The following is a 10,138-nucleotide window of genomic DNA, read 5'->3' as shown; positions in this document are numbered from 1 at the left end:
GATACGTGAGAGGATGTAAAGAGAGAGAATTAGTCTTTGAAATTGGCAGAATACTTAGGTAAGCACACATGTTTCTGAGGCTTGTCCCCTCCACCGGTTTGTGTAGAAACGCATTTAAGTGAACGGCTGTTCGTGATGGGTATTCGTTCAGTTAATCTCGTGTATTGTTTTATTTAGTTCGCTACCAAACCGGACTGCCCCCCGTTGAAGAATTCTGCATACAGACAAGGGGGTATCATTGCCACTAGACCCAGGTATTTATATTGATATTTATTCTGTTTAGAGACAGAACTACGGTAGTTATTAGAATATTGCCTCAACAATTTCTCATTGCCCCCCATAGAAACGTAACCGGACGGGCTGGACTCACGCTCCTGCCAGTATAATTGTTTCGATGAGCGGTTATGTCGACTCGAGGTTAGTCCGGGCCACAGGTATTTCCCGCAAAAAGGCGTGTTTAGATACTTTTGTCCAGTTATAATTTCTTCTTAGACCATTTGGTTTTGCTATAAAGACATGTAGTTCTGTTGGGGATGGAGATTTATAATCACCTTCTGTCAAGATTCACCTTCCTTTATTGGTAGAACGAGGTTCACTGTCGCCCTCTAGTTCATCGTTTCACCTAATAATTCTTTGTAAGTAAGATAGTACTATAGACTATTCGTGTCACCAGGAATCGGCCTATTTTTCCTTTTCTCACTTCATTTCCTTTTCTCATTTGTGGTGGGACTTTCATGTCTACGCTTCACGTTAAAGGTGATGGACCTGTATAGTATAAGGCGAGCTTAGAAGGGTTCACAGAATGTATATGTTATCCCAATGTGCTTCCTTTTTTATGTAGATTGTTGCTGCTTTCCTTGTCCTGAAGAGGCCAAAAGGGATTAATTGGCTGAAACGCGACCGCGTCGACATTTTGGTGTCAAAGAGGGCTTGTAAAAAATTTGGATTGTGTTGGGACTTATGACTTTTACATTGCCTTTAAAACTTTTTGGAGATAATGTTTTTCCGATGCAATGTATATGCTCTCGTGGAAGTCCACACTATTGAAAGGTGGATCCCTTAATTGAATATTTATTTCTGGATAGTAGCGTATTTACGTTTTATGTATATAGGTTGTGTTGTGTAAATATATGTTTGTTATACATGCTCAGCAAAAGAAATGAAGAATGAGATGTGAATTTAATACACACGAAAGGATAATTAAAAGTATCCTTGTCTAAATAACTTTGGTCTATTTGTTCCTCCATACTGATTTGTTTACATTGCGTTATAACGAGCCCAGCTCGTCATGAGCACAGCTCCACTGTGCCTCATGACGAGCTGGGCTCGTCATAAGCACACAAGGGGCTAAATCCAAGACCAATTGTTTATAAAAATATTACTTTTTGAATGTTTATTACTTAGAACCAACGATACTTAGTCTTCCGTACAAGTGCAAGTCGCGGTTGGAATTGTAGAGATTAGGGACCCTTCCTAGTGGACCCTGAAGAAACCCCATGGAAGACAGAAGGTTGGAGAGCCCCCCCACCCCTGGATACTGTGGTACCCAAGTTACCTATCCCAGGGAAGCCGGTTGCATTGGTGTGAAGTAATGTCGGAAAACGCCATAAAACCCAATGGAGGACTTCAGAAAAAGTGCAGCTGCTGGAAGAGGAGAAAGTGTCCAGAGGAATCCAAATGTGGATTCTTGATGAGGACTATTTGAAAGCAGAGGTGGCAGAGTCTATGTCAGTCAGGGGTGACCAGCAGACTTGGAAGACGAATGCCCTCCGATGTTGGGTGCTTTAGGAAGGATGGTGATGAACTTGACTCTGCAGCTGCTAAGGACCAGGCGATGCTGAGGATGACGAGGACCCAGATACGAGCTGTCCCACAAAGGATGTCAAGTGTTGAGGGGTCGGTGTCCGGCAGGACCACCAACAAACCTTGGCAAATGTGACCCATGTCGGAAGTCAAGAAGGTGCACGGTTGGGACCAGCAAGATCCAGGAGACTCACCACAAGAAGGGGAGTCAGGGTAGACCCGAGCAATCAGGGGAGCCCAAAAGAAACAAGTGTGACCCTCAAGTGGACCCACAGCGGCACTGGAGTTGCGAGAGGACCTCAAGCAGCTCACCAAAAGATGCAGGCCACGATGCACACAATGTGGTGTGGCTGAAGATTCTGGTCACTGGAGGTGCTCAAGTTTGGGGCTACTTGGAGCCCAAAGATCTTCTTGCAAAAATATCAACAAGCTTTTGCAACTGCAAAGGGATGGTGGTACCCAGGGGTTCGGTTATTGCAACCCCACCAAGACTATTGGCCTCATACTTGGTGAGAGTGTAGAGCAGGCCTCGGGAGCTGAGAAAAAAACACCACCTGTGTTGCTGGGCCTGCGGAGTCTGGAGGAGCTTAGGATCTGCCGACCGGTATTCTTTGTTGCAGTGCCTGCGAATACAGGGGATTAACTTGTTCACTCCAAGGGAGATTACTTCAGTTGTCCTTGATTCTTCACAGACCTGGTAGGTTCCTGTATGATGCACAGGCACAGACAATGCAGCAGACTGGAAGAGAGACGAAATCAGGCACAAACAAATTCCAGCGAAGTCCGAGTGCCCAGATGGTGAAGTGCTATGGTTTCAGTTCTGAATCTTATCCCACAACAAATCTAGGGACCTACACCCAAGTCAGCCCTTATGTACCCTGAGGAAAGGATTGGGAAGATTCAGGGGAGGGTCTGGACAGGGGGAAGGTTACTCCCATGTCATTTTTACAGTTTTGTGCCAGAGAGGGAGCCAAGGGCTCCCTGGACTGGTTTGAGCTGGACTATGCACAGGTACACCAAATGTGCCCCTCATGCATACTTTCAGGCACTTGCAAGCACACCCACCCAGCTGAAATACACTAAATCCTGTCTGGGAGGTGGTCACACCTCCCTGTGACATAATGCATATTGTTCTGCCTTCCCCTGCTCAAGCTTGGCTGAGCAGCAGGAGGGCAGAAATGTGTCTCTGGTTGGCAGCAACCATTTTGTGCTGTCCAGGACTAGAAGGCTGGTATTGGGAACACTAGGAGCCTAACAGAGGGCTCTCCCGGAGCTTGGAATCATACCTCCCACACCATTTACGATGTGGGGGAATGATTCCAACATGTTTGCTTGGAATCATACCTGCCACACCGTTTACTGTGTGTGGGAATGATTCCAACATGTTTGCTTGGAATCATACCTCCCACACTGTTTACTGTGTGCGGGTATGATTCCAACATGTATGCTTGGAACCATACCTCCCACACTGTTTACTGTGTGGGGCTATAATTCTAACATGTTTGATATGAAACTTGATAGGATACATTGCAGCCGTTTTCGAGATGGTCATCACACGATTACGCAATGCCCCTCTATGTAGTATATGGCTGCTTCACTGGCAACCTGGGAGAATGGACTCCGTAGGCCTGCTATGGGGTGCCTTATATGTTTTAAGTGCAGTGGCCTTAGATATAGTAAACCTATATCTTTAGTTAGTGGTGCATGCACCCACTTACACAGGCTGCAATGGTAGGCCTGTAGTTCCATGTTAAATGATCTCTCATGGGTGGCATAATACATGCTTAAGCCCATGGATGGCCTCTAGGGTACCTATGCCCTGGGTACATGGGTTCCATATGCTAGGGACTGACAAGGGTACACCAGTATCTAATCTGGGGTGCACCTAGGTACTGAACACAACAGTTGAGTTAGAAAGCAGATAGACTGGGGTCTATAGACTAGTCAAAAACAGCATCACATCAAGCAGATTGTAGGGGTAACCATAAGAAGCAGATCCTACTTTCCTACATTGCCTCATACAATAATTTCCAATTTTAGGGAATGAGTACATTTTACACCTTTGGCGAACATCATGTAAAGCAGACAAGATCATTTTTCTGGTTGCCATCGTCAATCCAATGAGCGAATGTAGGAAACAACTGAAAGTCTTCAGCAATATCTGTGACACCACTGTAATGCTATCCAGGTTATATTGGCCTACTGCTTGTCAGCTGCAGAAGCTTTTCGAACAGTGCAACACATAATGCTGTTACGGTGTCGCATTTGTTCCCTATGCAAGGACTCGATACATAAGGTTTTCCTTCCTTTGTGTTGATCCTCTGGTTCCTGCAACTATAGATAATTTGAATCAGTTACAGAAGCATGGGCAGCTTGCACGATTCGAAGATCATCATTAAGGAATATCTTGACAAATCGAGTTCAAGTTCTGCCTATTTTTCTCCTGGAAAGAAGGTATTGTTGTCTTCTCACGTTAAGCCTGTGTACTTTGACAGTTAAATTTCAACTACAATTTTATGGTTCTTTTGCAATAATTTACCAGATGCCTCCTGTGGCCTTTGTTAGTGAAATGAAGCCATACTTGGAAGATTCACCCTGTGTTTCATTCATCTCAAATGAAGCAACATGTTCCTGACCCAGATCATTGGCCTCTCTCTGACCCTCTTCCAGAATATGAGGTTCAATTCATTTGTGATTCTTGGCAATTTCAAGTTTCACTCTGTCGGAGTGAAATGGGTGAACAACGAGGACTTAACTGATGAATTGCCCTGGTCTATGGCCGACCCTGAAATAAACCAAAAACACTTTTTGCTTTTTCAGGCTTTCGGGAAAAAGTCACAACAAAACAAGGACAAGGTCAGGGATGGCATGAGGGAGGAACCAGAAGCCCTGCCTGATTGGGAAAACAAATCAGAAGGAGTAGGAGTCTCTATCTAATACGGGGCATCAATGGCCCTTTAATTCCAGCGCAGGAGACCAAAGGGGTGTGGCTACTGAGGATTATACAGTGACAAGAGAAAGTACTGTACTGGATGACCTTTACAGAGCCAAGGAGAGCTAAGGCACTGACGAGAGGAACTCTGCACGGCAGGAGGGTCACCGGCAGGACCCTTCACCAACCCGCGCTTTGTCACGTGGTCGCTAGAGTCATTGTCAACATCTTAAAGTTAGAAGTCAAGACTGCCAAGCCAGGTCTTCCTTGTGCTTGCTTTGTTTTCCCTAAGTTGGCGGGGTATGCCCAGACGTGGGTCCCTTGCTCACTTTGGCACTGAATTCAAGCTAGCCTGGCTGATGAAGGGTGTTACCCAGAAACCGGTCCTAGGATGCTTGGCAGTTCGGGCTGGACTGTTCGCATGAGGCACAGGGTAAAGACTGATTTGCATATAGCTGTGTCTGAACTGGGGTGGCAAAGTGAGCTAAAGAACGATGATGGATTCAACCCAGATCTGTGACTAGGGGTGAGTGTCTGAAAAGTTTCAGCGCTCCGTCTATCATCTCCTTGTGTTTGCATGTGTGTGTGCAAAAAGTGTTGAAATTGCAATTTCAGGGGTGCATCAGGGTGTCCTTTTGGCACCCTTGCACCCTAGAAATTGCATGTACAATTTGCGAGTACCTGTTTGGTACTTGCAAATTGCGCATGCAATTCCCATTGATTCCTACGGGCCTTTAGGTCCATAGGAATGAATGGGAAGCAATTCGTTATTTGCAAATCACAATTTGTGAGTCGCAAATAAGGAATGTGAAGGAATCAAAAATTTTTGGGTGATTCCTACATGCATAAGCATTTGCGATTCCTAAATTGTGATTTCTTAAAAATGGCAATTTAGGAATCGTAAATACACAGATTGATTCATGTGGCCCTATAGGTTTTTCAAGCTTGGATTTTAAAAGTTTGTTTGTCTTCTTTAATACCCAGTGTTGCACTACTATTTTCCTTCTTTTCCTCTCTGTGTAGATAATGGCTATTGCTGTTGCTGCTCATAATCGCGCAGCACTGACTGCTAATTTGACTCAACATGGAGTCCCGGCTACGGGAGCAGACATTATCTATGTGGTTGAAGCGAACCCTGCTTTTCGCTTCGAGGTTTTTTATTCTTGGGTTAAGTTTCTGGCAATGGATGGGAATGATAATTTCTTTCATGAATATGAACATGCCGCTGTTCCCTGGGATTATAGACCTAATGGCAACCTACCTCACTCTGTTACAATGGTCCGTTTAGGCCCTTTATCAGTCGACGGAGCCACATGGCCCATGCTTGCGGCTTTTATACCACACCCAAATTATCGTGGTCTTACACACGCAGAGCTGCGAGAATTACATGAATCTTTAGTCAATATATGTCCCGCATGACCCAGGTGGCTCCGGCTGGAGCCCCTCCTCATCAGCCAGGACATGGAGGCAATTAGCCCCATCATGATTAATTCAATGATGGGAAAGCGTCCTCAAAATAGAGATGATTTGCTGTTCTGGTTAGCCGAGCGATTTGAGCGACTTGAAGCTGTATTTCCCAATACTACTCTTTTGGACAAACACAAGATCCTTACTATGAGTTTACCAAAAGGTCTTATTCCCAATTTATCAGATTGCACCACCTGGGGGAAGGTGTTTGCAGCTCTGTATTCTCTATGCTTTGCACCCCCTCCATGACAGTGCTTCCACCAGTTCTTAAGAAGGTTCAGGAGGAACACGGGATGGAGGCGGCCCTGGAGTTGGGGATGAGACTGATTGGGGTATTCCCTATAGTCTCTGATATTGTATTAGCCAATATAAAAGGAGTAGTGGTTAGTTTGCAAGTGAGTCAGCGCCTTGAGGCAGTAGCTGACGTTGATAAGCAACTCGAATTGCCTAAGATTATCGCTAAGGTGTATAAATCATTAGGGCGTAATATTTTGGGGAGTAAACCTTATACTCAGCCGCAGAATAAACCCCCTCCTGAAAAGGAGGGGAATCCCTTATTTCCTAAAAAGAATTGGAACAAGAATAAACAACAACAACAGAAGCAAGGTTCGCGTGCTGGTTTACCGACACCTGATGCTTCCAAGCGTAGGTATGATTTGCGTGACCGCCCTAAGATTAAGACATCAGAGAAGTTTCAGGTTCCTGATCTTCATTCTCCTCGTTCTTTGCAGGACTCGTCGGATCAACAGTCCAGTGGAGGAGAGCGTCAAGATCGTAGACAAGGCTATCCGCCACGCCAGTTTGACTTAAAGGCCAAACACGGAAGGGACAATTGCCATTTCGTGCCCCGTTTCAAAAGAAAAAAAGTTGCTGCTTTAACAGAGAAGTATGCCTCAAACGGTGAGAACACTGCTCCTCGATTGGAGGTGGGCTGTGACACTCCTCGACAGCGAGGCGAAAGTTACCATAGTACGTGAAGTTCTCCATCCTTGTCTGGAGGCAAGAGCAACTAACACATTCATTACTGTGGAAACAGCTGATACAAGAGTTGCACCCGCTGATAGACTTTATGAGATAGTCCTCCAAATTGAAGGTGATATACAACGTACAATTAAGGTTATCTTTTGGGATAACCTTACCTCGTCATATGACATTTTGTTGGCAGAGTCGGATTGGCTTCTCCATTTGTTTTAGCTTCTTCCCGGGGTTAAGACGTGATACTTCCCAGTTTTTCGGGTTACGTCTATGAAGAGACTAAACAGGCATATGCATCGGAATGGTCTATAGCATTAGCACCGACTGTGTTTCGCAACCAGGTGGGCTGGGATAGAGAGTGACCGACACATGAGATCCCTTAACGATCAATGCCACAACCTCAGGCAAAATATCTGATCAATAACGGGAGGCAAAAGCGTCCGTTAGTGACATTTTGGCCCAGTTGGAATATGAACCCTGTGTTTCATCAATGAATAATCCTCTTTTTCCGATATCGAAACCAGATGGTTCATATCACATTGTTTTGGATTATAGAAAGTTGAACAGTTATGTTTGTATGTTTGCTGTACAGAACACCCACAGCTCTGCGTTAATAAATTACATTGTCCGAAAAATGTATAAAACCACTTTGGACATTTCCAATGGATTCTACAGTCATGATTTGGCTCCTGAGAGCCATGACTAGACTGCATTTACTGCAGTTGCCAATCAGAAAAGGTTTACAAGATTGCCCATGGGCTATAGGAATAGCCCAGGTGTGTGTGCGCAGCACGTTTTATCACTTTTACACGACAAAGATCCTGATGGTTTCTCCTATGTCGAGGACATTTATTTGACTGATGACGATTTCAAACTGCATCTGATGTGTGTTGACTGCATCATTTTGTCTTTTGCAGACTTAGGATGCAAATTTAATTTTGCTAAGTCTCATATCGCCTATTTGGCGGTTCTCTTTTTTGGTTACGAACTAAACAATGAAGGGAGGGGGTTGGCCCCCCACTTTCTGGAGAAATGTGCTCAGTTACATCCTCCATCTTCTCCTAAGAAGTTACAATCTTTGTTGTTTTTTTTTAATATCGGGAGGACCTACATTCCTGATTATGCTTAGCATATCAAACCAGTTTACGTGTTTATACACCCTTTTTTATCGTCTTCCAGCTGGCTTGCAGAACATACAGAAATTCTTCAGTCTTTGCAGTCTGATCTGCTTGCGACCAACTTCTTGTTAACTCGTGACAACACAACTAACTTAGTCATACAGATTGTACCGGGTACAGTGGGTTTCACTTACCTGACATTCAATGAGAGAGATACGGTCCCCATTGCCTACAAATTGCATTTGTACACAACAGCAGAGATGCGTTTTTCTCCCATTGAGAAAGTTCTTACAGCAGTACAGATGGCTATCCTGAAGGAGTGCTCTTTGAGTCAGGGGAAATGCATTCTTATGGTATCTCCTGTGCCTACTCTAGATGCAGTCACAAAGGCGTGTGTACCGCATTCAAAAGCCTCACACCCGTGTTGGATTCAGTGGGCAAGTTCTTTGACATCGGCTGATGTCACTTTTATCTTTGACCCATCCTTGCAGACGCAGGAGTTTTAACAGTATGAACAGGTTCAAGCTGCACCACAGTTTTTGCTTCCTTCTGACCAATACAAATGTATAGTTTATACCAACAGATCTGCACAGCTGGCCGTTGGTTCCAAACATGCTTACTCGGCCACTTGTGCTATTGTGCCAGGCTCTATGGTTGACGGTGAGTGCACGGCTCAGTAGGCTGAGCTGGGGGCTCTAGTATTGGCTCTCGAATTTGTTGATCCTAATATAGCTACAGTTATAGTGTGCAATTATATTTATTGTGTACAGTCCTTTAATGACCATCTATTGTTTTGGTCTCAAAACGATTACCGGGACTCTAAAGGTAGCGCAATCAAGCATAAGACGCTTTAGGTTTGAGTGGCAGCTCTTAAAGAAAGCTTGCCACTCACACATGTTATATATACTATTGTCCATCAGTGTGTGGGAGCACATGCTGTGGGTAATTCTTTGGCTGACGAGGCAGCCAAAACTGCAGTTGCCACGCGATTAGTAGCAGCAGTTACAAGGTCAATGACTAAAATTCATAATGAAATTCTGGTGGCTATAGCTGATACGAGGGATGGGAAGGCATTCCCGCAAGATAACCCTTCTAAGTATTCTTATCATTTATCACCGGAACAAGTTTCCTTTGCTTCCATTCCGTCCGTTGGGGATTGGCTAATTCCCAATGAGGACTGCAGGCTTCTTTTGATCGTTGTCGCGCACAAAGGCATGGCATCTGCACATGCTGGAGTTTCAGCAATAATGTCTCTTTTGCAACAGTGTTATTGGTGGCATGGTCTATATAGACAGAAATGTAATTATGTACTTTCTTGTGACATTTGTCAGCAGATTAAAACATCCACCTCACACGCAGCTATTTATCTCAAATCAACCCTTTGGATGTATTTATCTTGATCACTGTGGTCCTTTGACGTCCAACACTGCCTATAAACATTTTCTGGTTGCAGTGGATTCGTGCACTAGATTCCTTTGGGTTTGGCCACAACGTAGTGCTGATGCTCGAAATGTCATTAGAGATTTCCGTGTGTTTATTGGAACATTTACTTGTGGTACCTCCCATTCTGACCAGGGTCCTGCATTCAACTTTAAGGCTTACAAGGATGCGATGAGGCCGCTGGGGGTGCTATTGCGATTTTTGGCTCCATACAGGCGTAAGGGCAATTCTATAGTGGAGCGAATGATCCATAACTTAAAGCAATCTTTGACAGCTAGAGTCTTAGGTACTGGCAGGGGTTGGCTGACTCATTTATATGGGGTTCAACGTGCACAAAATAATCTCCCGAGAAGATCTCTGGGTGGGCTGGGTGGGCTGACCCCATACGAAATGCTCTTTGGCA

The 10,138-nt window shown here is 44.7% G+C and overlaps 1 long non-coding RNA gene across 1 annotated transcript; it reads left to right on the top strand.

Moving 5' to 3' along the window:
• LOC146771978 (uncharacterized) lies at nucleotides 1-1,215 on the top strand. The gene is made up of 4 exons (XR_014975144.1): nucleotides 1-58; nucleotides 178-254; nucleotides 344-417; nucleotides 842-1,215. It is a non-coding gene; the product is annotated as an uncharacterized LOC146771978 (long non-coding RNA).
• Nucleotides 1,216-10,138: the final 8,923 nt, after the last annotated feature.

Source organism: Triturus cristatus, unplaced genomic scaffold (assembly GCF_964204655.1).
Source record: "Triturus cristatus unplaced genomic scaffold, aTriCri1.1 SCAFFOLD_168, whole genome shotgun sequence".
Taxonomy (NCBI): Eukaryota; Metazoa; Chordata; class Amphibia; order Caudata; family Salamandridae; genus Triturus; species Triturus cristatus.
This window is presented reverse-complemented; position numbering and strand designations above follow the sequence as displayed.